Source organism: Rhineura floridana, chromosome 6 (assembly GCF_030035675.1).
Source record: "Rhineura floridana isolate rRhiFlo1 chromosome 6, rRhiFlo1.hap2, whole genome shotgun sequence".
NCBI classification, from domain to species: Eukaryota; Metazoa; Chordata; class Lepidosauria; order Squamata; family Rhineuridae; genus Rhineura; species Rhineura floridana.
The window spans coordinates 106,913,374-106,929,567 of record NC_084485.1 but is presented as its reverse complement, the minus strand read 5'-3'; positions in this window follow the sequence as shown (position 1 = coordinate 106,929,567).

Genomic DNA, 16,194 nt, shown 5'->3' with positions numbered 1-16,194 from the left:
GCATCTGGCTGAATTTCGTAGATTAAATGCTGAGCTGCAAGATAGAGGAGTGCATCATAGTGACATTCAGATGGTCTATATCCTGTTATCTTCATTTGATCAAAAATAGGACATCCTGGTATCTAGCCTGGAAACTTTACCCGACGGAAATCTGAATTTGGACTTTGTAGAACAGAAACTTCAACAAGAGTAGAATAGAAGACAAGATAATAAGAAAACAGAGTTAAAAGAGACTGTGGCTGTACAACAACAACAAAATCAAAGAAGCAGGAAAGAGAATAAAATATGTTATTTTTGTGGGTCCCGTGGACATATACAGAGACATTGTTTAAAGAAGAGGAATAACAGGGACTTTGGAAGTCAGAGAACAAGCATGAACTTTGTTACTAAGGAGGACAATAAACTCATTAACTCTAAGTGGCTTCTCGACAGTGGAGCGTCTAATTGCCTAATCACAGACTCTAGTTTATTTTACACTTCAAAGCCGATGCAGGAGAAGCTTTATCTGGCTGACGGATCGACTCAGGACGCGATTGCAAAAGGCACTCTCAGGTTATGTAATTTGGGAACTATATTGACAGATGTATTACTAGTGTCTGGTTTAAAATATAACATTCTATCAGTAAGAAAATTGGCTCAAATAGGTTGTAAAGTTACATTTGAAGGGGATAGATGTTTTGTGAGAAAAGATGGTGAAATATGCATGCAAGGGAAATTACAGAACCAAATGTTTATGGTTGAGTGCAATCTTGATAAACACACGTGTGCTTGGATAGGAGTTAATAAAGAGAAACATGATAATTGTTTCCATGAATGGCACAGAAAATTGGCACACGCACATTTCGAAAAGGTACAAAACACCCCAAAGCATAGTCAAGATTTGAAGTTAACACATTGTGAACATGTGGATGAGTGTGAGGTATGCTATAAAACAAAAATGACTGTGACTCCGGTAAATAAGAGCTGTGAAAGCACAACCACTGAACCCTATCAGCTCATACATGTGGATTTGGCTGGACCTTTCCAGTGCTCAAAAGGTGGAGCAAGGTTTTATTTAGTGATTGTGGATGACTTCTCCAGATTTACACATGTGTTCTTATTGAAAAAGAAAAGTGAAGCAGAAGAGAAATTAAAGGCATTTATACAGAGGACAGAGACACAATATGGGGTTGTTATCAAAAATATCAGATCAGATCGGGGTGGAGAATTTACCAGTAATTCATTTAAAACATATTTGGAAAAGAAGGGAATAATACAGAGTCTCACTGCTCCCTTCAGCCCATCCTCCAACGGAACTGCAGAGAGGAGGAACCGGTCATTGCAGGATTCAATAAGAGCCATGCTAGCAGATGCAGATATGAATAACACTTATTGGGGTGAATGTATTCTATACACTGTTTATATTCAGAACCGTCTCATGCACAGAACAATAGGCATGTCTCCCTATGAGAAACTGACTGGAAGAAAGCCCAGGGTGAAACACATAGAACATTTTGGGGCAAAATGCTGGGTACATATTGCAAAACAGAAAAGGCATGGTAAATTAGGCTCAAGAGCTCAGGCAGGACGCATTTTGGGATTTCAGAATTCATATTATAGAGTTTGGTTGCCTGAGAAACAACAAGTAGTGTTAAGCAGAAGCATAAAGGTGATAGATAAACCTTGGAGAGACAGTCAAACAGTTATCCTAGATAGTGCAAACAAGCAGGAAGCAGCAGATGTTCCTTTTGGGCAGCAAATTCCATTAAGAACTGCATTGACTGATCTAATACACGGTGGCAAACGTACTGTAAAAAGACTGAGAGGTGAAGACATGGCAATGCAAGATACAGAAATGCCAAGTACAAGTGCAGGAACAAGTGCAGGTCCAAGTAAAATAGAAAGTGAGGAAGAAATGGAAATAGATAATGTTAGGAGATCAGAAAGAAAAACGAAAGGTCAACCACCTCAGAGATTCACATTTAATGTTACACAACAGAATAATGAAACAGACACATATCCAGTAGAATGGGAAAAAGAAGGACCAATAGATAAAGAAACAATGGATCTAATGTGGAAGTTTTGTGTTGAGGAATGAAATATAAATGTATTATCAAATAAAAGTGAACAAAATGAATCTGTGAAACTTGTGTGAATAAAGAAATAAAGAAACAAGAACTGAACTGAAAATGTAAATAGAAACTGTAAGAAAACAAACCATGTACTGATATGTATTGTAATGAAAAGTTAATATTGTAGAAATGTAATGATGAACAATGAAGTTTTGTAATCTGTGAGTCTCAGGTGGGGGCTGTTGGTCAGTGAAGCAGGCTGTGAGACTCACAGACAGGGTTTTTAGCAGAGAGAGTGAAACCTGAAGCAGAAGGGTTAAGCTGTGAGAACAGAGCGCCAGGTTTGCCAAGGTCAGTAGCTGGCTGGGAAGCCTGATAAGGTGGGAAGCTTGGAAAAACTGAGAGTGGGGGAAACTGTCTGTGGAGAGAACTGTGTCTAATGTCTTTGCCTAGTAAAGACTCTTACAAGAAACTTGCCTGGCCTAGCTTATTCCTGTTCTATGCGGCTCTTGGATTCCATCCTTGTATAATCTACACACGCACACACGCAACAAAAGCATCTTGCAACAGGTTGCTAAAACAATGTCCCCCCGCTATGTTTTAGCAGGGCTTTTGATGCAAACCCTTTCCTGATGTGCACACTGTCAACACAGCATTTAATGCTATCCTTCTGCCCATCAAAGGATGTCATGAGAGATGTCAGCTGATGGGCGGGTGGGTACGGCTTGGGAAAAATGCCCTAGCAGGATAGCTTAGACTACCTGGAGGGCCAAGTTTGGTCTGTGGGCTGGAAGTTCTCCACCCCTGCCTTTCAAAAGTATACAAGTTCTTGCACCACCAAAGTAGCTAGTCTTCAGGAAGGCTTGTCTTGGGATAATTTCAAATATCAGTGAACACTCATTGCTCCTCATGGAGCAGCCTGTTGATGGCTGTTTTATTAGCTGGCTAACGCATTGATCTAATAATAAAAACCTCTAACTATCACAATGAACTTTTGCTCTTGTGGAGGAGATATGTGGAGTCATTTCTATGAAGCATTTTTCATTTCCAGGATAAACTGTTTATCTTGGTGCAGCACATTTTTGTTGTTTAAAATGCACAAGGCTATGTACGCCCATGTAATCTAGTCTTAATTTTTATTTTTTTAAATGGCAATAAGGATGCAGAGAAATCCTAAACAAGTTTAGTCAGAGGTAAGTCCCACAGAGTTCAATGGAGCTTACACCCAGGCAAGTGTGTTTAGGATTGCAGCCTTACCTGTGGGGCTAACAGCAATAGTTTTCTCTTCCTGCAGGCCTGGAAATCAGGCCAGATATAAAACTAGCAATATAAATGCTGGATCTTGCACACACCCTTGATTTGATAATCAGCTGTACATATTATCTGAGCTAATGATTTAAAATGATGCTAGAGACAGGCTCTGTTTTTTGGCTGTTATATTCAGATTCAATATTTTATGTTTCCCAATATACCATTTTTAGTTAGCTATTACAGCTATGGCTGTATTGGTTTAAGAGATAGTAACGGTGATTCTCACTGTAGAAACTACTTGGATTTGTTCTCCTCATAATTAAACCACCTATCAGATCAGCTGTGTGATAAGAAGAGTTATCTAATGGGACACAAAGCTATAAAAAGACATATAAAAAGGCCTAAGTCCAATATCTGATGAACACAAATGAGTGCCACTGCATGGGAAACCCTTCTGTATTTGGTCTTGTATGTGCAAAAGGGTGCTGAAACTAGGACAGGAACAGATTCAGTACCTGAAATACTGAATAAGAACATAAGAACATAAGAACATAAGAAGAGCCTGCTGGATCAGGCCAGTGGCCCATCTAGTCCAGCATCCTGTTCTCACAGTGGCCAACCAGGTGCCTGGGGGAAGCCCACAAGCAGGACCCGAGTGCAAGAACACTCTCCCCTCCTGAGGCTTCCGGCAACTGGTTTTCAGAAGCGTCCTTGAAAATTCTTCTGGACACTAAGAATCTATGTGGAACAAGCACACACACACACAAAAATGAAGGAAACTCAAATCAATCTTCTGCTTGGTGGAAGAAAAGCAGGGAAAGTTTCCTGTATGGGAATTTCTGGAACAGGACCATCTATGTCAGGTTATTCATGGTCTACAAACAATTGACAAAACAGTGTGTTTGGTCATTACAAATTAGAGTTATGCACAAATGGCCTATCAAAATTTACCACCATATTTGTGGGCAGAGAAATGGGGGGGGAGACTTCACAGCATTTATCAGGGGAAGGAGAAATTATCCTACAGTTTCTTGCAGGTGGGGCTCACCACTGACAATGGTGGCAGTACACCCTCTCTCTCTTTTTCTCTGTCTCCATGTGTGTGTGTGTGTATTGGCATGTAATTGATAGCAGCAATTTTGTTGATAACCTGGACACCGTTTTGCATCCTCTGCAATAGCAGGCTAGCATAGTTTCAGAGCAGAGAGAGAGAGTGTGTTGGGGTAGGGATGGTAGACACCACAAAAACTGAGAGAAAGTCTGGTTCAGCTCTATTAGGGAGACTGCTCTTGCACTCAGGTCCTGCTTATGGTCTTCCCATAGGCATCTGGTTGGCCACCATGAGACCAGGTGGCTAAATTAGGTGGGCATTAGTTCTGGTCCAACACAGCTCTTTTTATGTTCTTAAATTATTAGTGTATTAAGTGGAAGGCATTTTTGTCTTCCTCAGATGGTCCATGTCAAACTGTATAATCAACAACATCTGTAAAGCATATGCCTAAAGAATTGAGGCTTGCAGCAATTTCATGGAACATAATGTATTCAAAAGCTATTCAGATTCTTCAAGATACACACAGTGCCCCTCTGAGTCCAGTTGATAGAAGACAAACAATGGGGAAAGCTGCCTTCTTCACACCCAGATTGCACCTACAGCTAGCCAGGGTTAAAAACAGGATAGTGGACTAAATGGATCTTTGGTCAGATCCAGGAGGCCATTTATCATGTTCTTATATTATTGCCCCCAGACTTGCTCAAATAAATAATACTCACCAGCGATCAAAAGCAGATATAAATTTATAGGTTTTTTTCTTCTTCATGTGTACCAAAATGGTTTAGCTGGCAGTTGTGTCTATAACAGAACGAGGGTAAAAAATTATACAAGAGCTTAAGTTTGTGTGGCTTGGGGGCTCTTGCAGGAAGAAAAATGCTTTTGAAACTCAAAGTGGCTGACGCTCAAGAGGATCTGTAGTATGTTTGTGACTCCGTAAGATAAACTTTTTTTTGCTCTTTTTGATGCTCCTATTTGTTCTTTGACTCTTGTGTTTTCTTTGTTGTTTCCCTATTTGTAACTATTTGATTAATCTGTAGTTTAGACCAGATTGCATTCTGATTGGAAATCTTTTTGAAGCATATATCTTAGGAAAAGACACCAACCTGCCTCTCCATGAAAGCTTACATAAATTAGTGCTTATGTTCCTTCTCTTAGTTTAATAAACAAGGACTTAAAGAAAAGTGCAACAGAAGCAGGTTATTATGAGCAGGGCCTCTGGAGATCTCGATCTATTCTATGATATCTATTCAAGCATGATAGCAAGATGAACCTTCTTGAAAAGGTCAAATTCCATCTTTTCTATATCCCTAGCTTTTTAATTGGTTTCATTGGAGAATCAGGAGTGCAGCGGGTAAGGGTGGCTTCAAAGGAACAATCAGGAATTTAAAATCTGCTCCCACTTCTTCCTTTGCTAGAGCAAGGCATGGTCGCAACTGCCCATCAGATGATGGGAGAGTAGAAATACACCTTGCTCAAAGGAGTGGAAAGTGGTTTCCATTCAATAGAAACCACTTTTCCCTATCCTGTTATCATGGAGAATGAGGGCCTTAGGGAAGGAGAATGCTCATCTGAGGAAGAAGGAAATGCTCCCTTAGAAAGGACCCATTCCTTGGGGGGGAGGGGCAAGCAGCTATCCTCTCATGCTTAGGATATTTCTCTGGAGGGATCCTCATAATGGGTGATTTGATCAGGTGCCCTGCTCGGCTCCTTTCCACCCCTGAGATAGTGAAGTGTTTGATGGGTGTGCAGACCACAGGGTGATTTGCTTGCCTGGTGTAAAGGTTGCAGATATCACCTGTCATTTAGATAGCTTGGTAGATAGTGCTGGGGAGGAGTCAGTGGCCGTGGTGTGTGTTAGCATCAATGACATGGGGAAATGCAGCTGTGAGGTCCTGGAAGCATAATAGAGGTTGCTAGGTAGGATGCTGAAACCAGGACCTCCAAGATAGCTTTCTCTGAAATGCTACCAGTTCCATGCACAGGTCCAGCCAGCCAGGCATAACTTTTTGATTTCAATGCATGGATGAGGCAGTGATGTTGGGAGGAGGGGCTTGGATTTGTTAGGCAGTAGGGGACATTTTGGGACAAGCCAGGCCTCTGCAAAAGGGATGGGCTCCACTTGAACCAGAATGGAACCAGACTGTTGGCACTTAAAATCAAAAAGGGGGCATAGCAACTTTTAAACTGATTGAGGGGAGAAAGCCAACAGGAGCTGAGGAGAGTCCAGTTCTGAATAATTCTTCCCCCATGGGATAAAGACAAAAAAATGATGAAAATTTAAATGGTGTGGGCTTAGAACTAGGTGTTGTGAGTGCAGGGTCACAGGATAGCAATCCAGAAAGGCAAAATTACCACAGGCCAAACCAAAACCTCTGTACCAGAGACAGCTAACAGAGACAGTGTATACAAGTGTCTATATGCTAATACTAGAAGCCTCCAAACCGAGATAGGATAACTGGAGTGTATACCCTGTGCCAGCACATTGTATTAGCAATAATAGCCTTAAGCTGATCAATATAGAATATAGTTCTGAGTTGCCTGGAGGCTTGTATTCCCCTTTCAGGCCCCAGCATCCTTGGGTATGTCAGATCACCTCATAGCCACCTGCAGTCTAATCTAGGTGTTCTAATGAGGATATGATGGCTTGCCCAGTATAATGCTGGGAATGTATCTTGTTAGCTCAAAGGCATCAAAGGAGCCCAATTAGGCATATATTCAAGTATATGTTTATCAGTAGGTATTTCATAGTTGGCTTAAATCTAAGTTATACTCCAAAGGCAGGTGGATGGGTCGAAGGACGGTCAATGAGCAGATAATGCAGCAGTTGCTTGTTAGTGCATGAGTCAAATAACGGTCAATGATGAGCTTTGCTTGTTAGCAAAGATGGAGATAAAGATGGTAGCTATGTAGTTTGCCAAGAGAAGATGTCAAGGTGCTCCAGGAAAGATATTATAGTTTTCTAATAATTAGTCTGCTTTGAAGGTGTTCTGTGAAAAGGTCAGAACAGCCAATTATATGCAACAGATGTCATTATATGTTACTTCAAAGTGTGTAATCTCATTAATCATATATGTAATTTCATGTGTATGCCAATGATATGTGCCAAGATTTATGCTATATAAACATGACCTGTGCCCAGTATGGGTGTTCAGTCTCTGACGTCCGCTACTGCAGAGCGGTGGGACTGATCCACTTTTATTGGGAATACTTGGCTGAATGCTGTAAGTTACTCAATAAATTTTAACTCTTTGTAAGCAAACCTCTTGTCTGCATCTCATCTCTGGTATCCCAAAACAACCTGAAGTGTTACAATTGGCATCACAAACAGGATCCAGACTTGAGTATGTTTAGATTTAGGGGGAAAGAGGAAGTAACGGAAGTCGAAGTGCAAAATCGCCTTCTGGGCTGGCCGCAGCATGAAAGATGGGGGCCAGTGGCCAAGGAGATATCTGTACTGATGGGACAGATGGCTTGGCCAGAAATAGAGAAAGACTGCACACCAGCTGGCCTGGTGACGGCTGTTGAGTCTCTGAAGCTGGAAAAGTGGTCAGCTAGGGAGAAACAGTGTGCAGGAACTCTAGCTTGGCTTTTGCTGACAGCTGTGCGAGCTGCCGGGCAAGAGGAGCTGAAATGGAAGTTAAAGGCAGGAAAGCTCGAGGATGAGCTAGGAAAAGCAAGAGATATCAGAGTCCTGACTAGGGAAACGTTGCAAGACAGTCTTGCCACTAATGAAGCACAGGAAGATTGCACACCAGCTAGGAAGAAGAGCAGGATACGAAACCTGTGGTGGAGAGCTGAAAAATGGGCAGGAAGGCTAATTTGCTGAGCCCAGAAGAAATGCCTGAAGAATGCCAAAGTGCGTAGCATCATCACCTCTCCGGAAACTAAAGATCAGGGAGAGGGGGAAGGTGAGACGGCAGCTAATCCTCTCTCAGAGAAGGGAGAGTGCCAGGAAAAGAGCATCTCTGAAGAAGGGGAGGAAGCCCCATATGAGAAAATGAGAGCCCTACCGGAGCCGTGGGATGAAGCCCCCTATGAAGAGATGGGAGCCCTGCTGGAGCCCTGGCAGCAAAGGGAAGAGACCCCCTGTGAGATGGCAGCCTTATCTGTGCAGCTACGGCAAGAGATCAAAAGTGACCCAAACGTCCAGCTGCAGAGCACCCAGATTGGGGTGGCTGAAGAGGCCCAGATGGTGAATGAGCAGCTGGAGGGGGTGGACTGCGAAGAGTTGCCATCAGTAACGGAGGAAGAAGAGGAAGCCATGAGTATGCCAGCGCCTACCAGGGAGGAGGACTGCAGAGAGCAGGAAGCAAACCCCCTGGTAAGGGAAGAAACTTTAGAGCAAGTTCAAGTAGGGGCTGAAGAGGAGGTGCTGCCGATGAATTCCTCTGCTCCGTGCGAGAAAATACAGGAGAAGGAATGTGTGGGAGATGGGCAGCTGCTGCCGGAGCTCTTCACTCTGTGTGCTAGAGAAATAGAGCAGGGAGAGGGAGGGGCGTGCCCACCAGATCTTTGCATTCTGTGTGCTCCTGTTACAGAGACAGTGCTGAAAGAGAAGCCCTTCATTCCCTGTGTGCCGGCCATGGAAGAGGAAAAGCTGGAGGTGTGTGAGTTAAAATCCCCCAGTGACATCGCCCCTGGGATGCGCCGTGATGATCCCATAAAGGGAGAAGCAAGTCCTATGGTGGGGGCAGTCCCTGGGCGCATTCCAGCCGTAACAAGCACCCCACACCCTGTGAAAGTTAAAAGGCACAGGGAGGGTTGTCTACAGTTGTTTGAGCCCCTGAGTTATTGTGGAAAAGGGCAAAAGCAATTTCTCGCTGCCAACCTGGGAGGGTTGGGCCCGCTAATTGCAAAGAAGATTCCCCCTGATAAGAAGGACGCTGGCTTGCAGCAGGGAGCAGCCGTTGCCTACCAGCTGGAAGACCAAACTTTCTCTTGGGAAGAAGAGCAAGGTCAGCCAAGTCAGGGGGCCGAATGGTGTGCTGTTTGGGCAGTGATCACAGGTGAGACAAGAGTGTCCCTGCATGTCTACATAAGCCCCTGGGCAAAGAGTAAAGAAGTAAAGAAATGGGCAGAAGAGGAAGGAGTGGCTTGGATCTACCCTCCAAGAGCAGCCGCCCTAATCGAAAGAACCAGCGGTCTGAAACAGCAAATCAAACTTCTGACAGTCAGGTCGGATTGGAAGCACTGGAAAGAAAGAAACCTGGAAGAAGCCAGCCATCTACTCAGTCAGAGAGGGCCCCTGGGGGGAGGGTCACCCATGGAGCGGCTTGTGAATCCTCCTTCGCTTCAGGAAGCAGGGGGGCACATGTGGCTCAACAGAAGACCTGCTGCGTGCTGCCAAGGAAACACCGCTGTTCGTGGAAGAGGAATCCTGGCACCCTGCCTGTGGCCGCAGAAATCAGCTTGAACTGGAACCTCCTGAAACCCACAATGGGGAAGAGCCATGTGGGCGAAGTTATGCACATGAAACTGTATGCTGGTTTGTGAGTAAGAATTTTCTTAATGCTGGCAGTGTTGCTATGTATATGTAACTGTGTGCGATAAGAGCGTTTTCGCGATGATTTTAGCATTGCCTTTTTTTAAAAAAAGGCTGCTGAATGCTTAAGATTTATTATGGTGTGTCTGTTAGTATGTGGGAGTGTGTATAGTTGGTTGGGGGGAGGGAGAGAATTAAGTTCTTTGTTCTTCCTTTTTCAGTTATGATACAGCTCACTGCATGCTTGTGGATAATCTGCTGCATTCCATTGGTCTGGACAGCGTCTGAAGTCAATGCCTATGTACAACTCAGCTATAGCCTGGCCAAGCAGGAAAATCAATATGACTGCTGGATTTGCTCACTGATGCCTCATCATTCTGCTGGTTTTCCTCTAATGGTGGTGGATTTTAATAAAAGCTTATTGTGTGCGTTTTATGATTTTCTAAATGAAACCAAGCAATTGCAGAAATCTTTACAGTCAGTAGTCACCCCACAAGATACTGAGAAAGGACCCAAATGGTTTGATGTGGGGGCCACCCAAGCCAGAGCAGTTAGAATAGACACCCAAAAATCCAACTCCACTGTTCGGATTAGAGGGGGATTTGAGCAGTTACATGATGGGTTAGGATGGGTCACCCCCTTGAGAGTAAATGCCCCACCACAGCCTGAAGTTTGTTGGGAACAAGTAAAGCACAATAGAACAGAAGCTAAGTTCCAGAGGCAAGTGGGCTTCAATAGGGGGTGTCAGACAGTGCATACATGTCCCAATCCCAGAAATAGTGAGCAAGGCTAATATGTACTAGTTGGACCGTACGACCTGGCCTTAACTGGGCAGCCCCTAATGGTAGTTATTGGATTTGTGGGGAGAAAGCTTGGCCGTGGTTACCCCCAGGATGGATAGGGAGATGTTCTCTGGGATTGTTATGGGGTCCACATAGATTTGAGAAAACCCTAGAAAGTCCTTTTGTGGGAAATTATAGAGCCTGGCAAGTAAGATGGCAAAGAGACATTTTTAGTTTGGCTGATTATGCCTGGGTCCTGTTGCCTGGAGGAGGGGTGGCGAATATTATGTATAAAGTAAACATCTTTGGAAGAGCAATGGAAGTAGCTTTAAATGCCACAGCTCTGGCCCTAGAAGCAATAGGGATAGAAATGACCAGCATGAGAGCAGCAGTCCTCCAAAATAGACTCGCCCTGGACATGTTAACTTCGAGCATGGGGGGAACATGCACGATGTTACAACAAGAATGTTGTGTATATATTCCAGATAAGCAGAGTGTCATTAATAATAGTGTAGCAGCATTGTATCAGCAAAGCAGTAGAATTAAGCATTTGGAAGAAGATTCCTTTTTAAATCCTATTTTAGAATGGTTTCAGGGAATAGGAGGCTGGTGGAAACAATTATTCTCTATTGGGCTTACTCTTATTTGTGGTGTTATATTAATATGCATATGTTTGTCCTGCTGGCGTAGCTTTAATGGGTAAATAGTTAAGACTACCCTTGGGGTCAAACGACAGGGCAAATGAAGAACCGGCCCCTTCGGGGGTAAGAAGAGAATGTAACGCGAAGGTATTGACGTCCTTTGACCTTCCAGGGGTGGAATGTATACCCTGTGCCAGCACATTGTATTAGCAATAATAGCCTTAAGCTGATCAGTATAGAATATAGTTCTGAGTTGCCTGGAGGCTTGTATTCCCCTTTCAGGCCCCAGCATCCTTGGGTATGTCAGATCACCTCATAGCCACCTGCAGTCTAATCTAGGTGTTCTAATGAGGATATGATGGCTTGCCCAGTATGATGCTGAGAATGTATCTTGTTAGCTCAAAGGCATCAAAGGAGCCCAATTAGGCATATATTCAAGTATATGTTTATCAGTAGGTATTTCATAGTTGGCTTAAATCTAAGTTATACTCCAAAGGCAGGTGGATGGGTCGAAGGACGGTCAATGAGCAGATAATGCAGCAGTTGCTTGTTAGTGCATGAGTCAAATAACAGTCAATGATGAGCTTTGCTTGTTAGCAAAGATGGAGATAAAGATGGTAGCTATGTAGTTTGCCAAGAGAAGATGTCAAGGTGCTCCAGGAAAGATATTATAGTTTTCTAATAATTAGTCTGCTTTGAAGGTGTTCTGTGAAAAGGTCAGAACAGCCAATTATATGCAACAGATGTCATTATATGTTACTTCAAAGTGTGTAATCTCATTAATCATATATGTAATTTCATGTGTATGCCAATGATATGTGCCAAGATTTATGCTATATAAACATGACCTGTGCCCAGTATGGGTGTTCAGTCTCTGACGTCCGCTACTGCAGAGCGGTGGGACTGATCCACTTTTATTGGGAATACTTAGCTGAATGCTGTAAGTTACTCAATAAATTTTAACTCTTTGTAAGCAAACCTCTTGTCTGCATCTCATCTCTGGTATCCCAAAACAACCTGAAGTGTTACACTGGAGTGCTTGGTCTTAGAGGACAGCATTGATATAGTGAGCACAACTGAAACCTGGTGACATGGAGAAAACCAGTGGGACATGGTTATTTCTAGATATAAACTATATGGGAAGGACAGGGAAGGACATATTGGAGATGGTATTACTCTATACATGAAGGAGGGCACTGAATCCAGCAAGCTAGAAACCCCAAAATAGGCAGAGTCCTCCACAGAATTGTTGTGGGTGGGGATACTGTGCCCCAAGAGTAATTTAGTACTGAGGCTGTTCTATCGTTTCCCTGATCAAAATGCTCAGGAAGATCTTGAGATGAGAAATGAAATTGAGGAAGCAATGTTGTAATAATAGGTGCCTTCAACTACCCTGACAGATTGGCAGCATATGTGTCCCGGTCATAACAAGGAAGCAAAATTTCTAGATACCCTAAATGACTGTGCCCTAGAACAGTTGGTCATGGAACTGACCAGAGGGATGGCGACCTTGGACTTAATCTTAAGTGGCACCCAGGACCTGGTGCAAGATGTAAGTGTTGTTGAACCCATCACTGGGAACAGTGTCCCTAGTGCTATTAAATTGGAGGTGCAACCAAGAGGTCTTCTGTATCTTTAAAAGTTGTGCAGGGGGAAGGGAGAATTCCACCTTGTGGTTTTTCTCATTACAGAGTTGCAAGAACACCTGCACTTGGCTGACTTTCTCTTCTCCTAAAGATACAGGATCAGTCTCAGGCCCTGAGCCTGGCAACCCTAGTTGTAAATCTTTCTCTCCCCCTACAATCCTATTTTATTATGTAAGAAACTAATGCTGATTTTATTTTTCCCCAAAAAATGTTCTGGTTTTGACAATAAACTATTATATGGGGTGTGTATATTTTTACATCTCCAGTGTGTGTGTATATTGAGTCTTTCCAATAAACCTATGAGGTAGGGTTGCTGTTTGGAAACCACGGCAGCTCACAACAAGAAATAAATCCCTTTAAAATCCAATAACCATAAAACATGTATAAAACAGTTACAAAACAGCTTAAAGTGGCATGATTCTGAATTTTGGTATGGGTGAGTGAAGTTCCTTATCACTTGTGGTTGCAGTTCTATGCACACTTCCCTGTTTGAGTAAGCCCCATTGAATGCATTGGGACTTGCTTCAGAGTAAACATGAATAGGATTGCACTATAAATATCTTTACAGGTTGTGTAAATAATAAACAGCTTTACATTCATGCTTATATAAATATTTCTTCATACTATGTCCTGATAAGTATCTGATTTCACATTTATGGTTGTACATAATTATTTCCTCTACGTTTTAAGTGTGCCCTTCTTCCTTGGGTGGTCATGGTCCCCTTCTATTGTTTTCATTCTGAGGGACAGATTAGGCAGAAAGACAGTTGCAAAACAGCTTAAAGTGGCATGATTCTGAATTTTGGTTGCAGTTCTGTACATGCTTCCCTGTAAACATGCATAGGATTGCACTATAAATATATTTATAGATAGTGTAAATAATAAACATGTTGTTTTCATCCTGAGGGGCAGATTACGCTGAGAGAAGGTGAGCAGCCCATGGTCACTCAGTAAACTTTATAGCTCATTTCCATTTAAAAATAATTAATTAAAACAATTTACATGCAGGCAAAGTTGATGAAGTATATCTACACAATAAATTTAAAACACATCCAACTTGCATTTAAAGTGCATGACTTCCCCCAAAGAATCCTGGGAAGTGTAGTTTTCCCCTCACAGTTATAGTTCCTTTACAAACTACAGTTCCCATAATTATGTGGTGGGATTCATATACTTCAAATGTGTGTTGAATGTGCTTTAAATGAATGGTGTGGATCTGCCCTAGGTATCCTGGGCATTCTTTAGTGAACTGAAAAGAACCATGTTAAAATATACTTGTTTAAACTGGGGAAGGTCTGTAGCTTAATGGTAGGGCATATGCTTTGCATGAAAAGGTCCAAACTTCAATCTCTGGAAAAAACTACTGCCTGGAAGCCTGGAGAGCCAATGCTAGTCCATGTCAACAGTACTGATCTAGATGGTACCAAATAGCCTGAGTTGGTATAAGGCAGATTCCTTTGTTCTTAAAGTAGAAAAAGACCCAAGGACCACAGTGATTCCAAACTATTTATGTATTTTATTTACAACATTGATATACCGCTTTATTGTAAAAAACCTCAAAGCGGTTTATAGAAGAAACTAAAACAATAAAATGGTTGTGTATTGGCCCTCCAGGCTTGCCATACAAAGCACTGCTGAGTCTGCCCAGGGCTGTGGGAGGTTTGTTTCAGTTCTGAGTTGCAGTTTGGCATACAAGCAGGACCGTGCTGTGGGCCTTGTTCTCTTCATTTCTTTAGTGATGGTAAAGTTCTTGTTGTTGTATATCCTCTGTGTGGCCTTTTCCTTCAGAACACCTTTTTAAAATTATTGACAAAAACAGTTAAAAACAGGTATCCAAATACATTCAAAATAATAAAACCAACAATGAATTAAAAACAGTTAAAAAATAATAGCATCTACATGCATGGGTAGGCTTGCCTAAAAAAAAACGTTTTTAGCAGGTGCCAAAAAGAGTACAATGAAGACACTTGCCTAATGTCAATAGGCAGGGAGTTCCAAACCATTGGTGCTGCTACACTAAAGGATCAATTTCTTATAAGAGCAGAACAAGTACTATGTGGCACCCGTAACGTGGAAAGCACACCTTGAACTTGGCCTGGTAGCAAATCGGCAACCAGTACAGATTTCAGAGCAGAAGTATTATATGCTAATAGGGACTCACTCATCTCAGCAATCATGTCACACCATTCTGCACTAACTGCATCTCCAGGGTTCGGTTGTGCTACATGGGGATTTCTGTGATGTTGGCAACTGGCTGCCAGGATTTTTTTTTAGTTTTGGTTAGGAATCCTGACTGGTTGTGGGATGCTGAGTTTTCTCATAGGAATCTTGTTGTGGTTGGTATGATATTGCATTTAGAAAACCATCACTTTCTTTTGTTTTTCTTTTTCTTTTTCCATATTATTTACCTCTGACCTCACTCCCTTACATCCAACAACAGTGGTTCCATGTGTTCAGCTCAACCCCCTTAGACCCACTGATGATGTACCTTGTTGTTTGCATGATGGTTTGTTTCTTGCCCGGTAATGGCAAAAGAGAATTCACATACTGTTAAGTGTGGTTTCAATTGCTGTTGTTTCCAAATTACTGCCCATGAAAGTAAACCAAACCATGAGTGTTTTCTCTCTGTCAGTTATTACTCACTGGAATTGGGTTGAGTATCAAAGTGAGTTTATAGCAGCCCACAGGGTAGGCAGGAAAGGGTAGAGAATCTTCTTAATTCTTACTAGTTTCTCAAACCTCTCTCTGCAGTGAAGGGTCAAGTCTGTAAAGAAGTTTGAAGCAGCCACGTTAAAAGCCAGCCAGGCAGGGCATGCCAGGCAGGAAGTTGCCAACCCTGCTTTGGTATCTATATCTTTGCAGAAGATATCTAGTCAAGCCTTACCAACAGCACAATCCAAACCATATCTAATCAGAAGTAAGTCCTGTTAAGTTCTAAATAAATAATTCGAACCCTGGTCTCCGAGTCATAGTCCAACACCTTAACCACTACACCACACATGAAATTAAAATGGCTATATGAAGCAAGTTACATAAATACTGGTTAAATCAGTGATATCAGGATAGTTTCAGGACAGTTCTTCTGTATCATTATTCCTATTTAGTTAGTTATTTCTCTGACTGGTAGGCATGTTAAAGGGTATGGGCTTATATGTCCCATAGGTCACATCCACACCATGCATTTAAAGCACATTTAATACAAATTTAAAGCACGTCACTTCTCCCAAAGAATCTTAGGAACTCTTGTTTACCCCTACAGTTCACAGCACCCTTAATAAACTAAAGTTCAC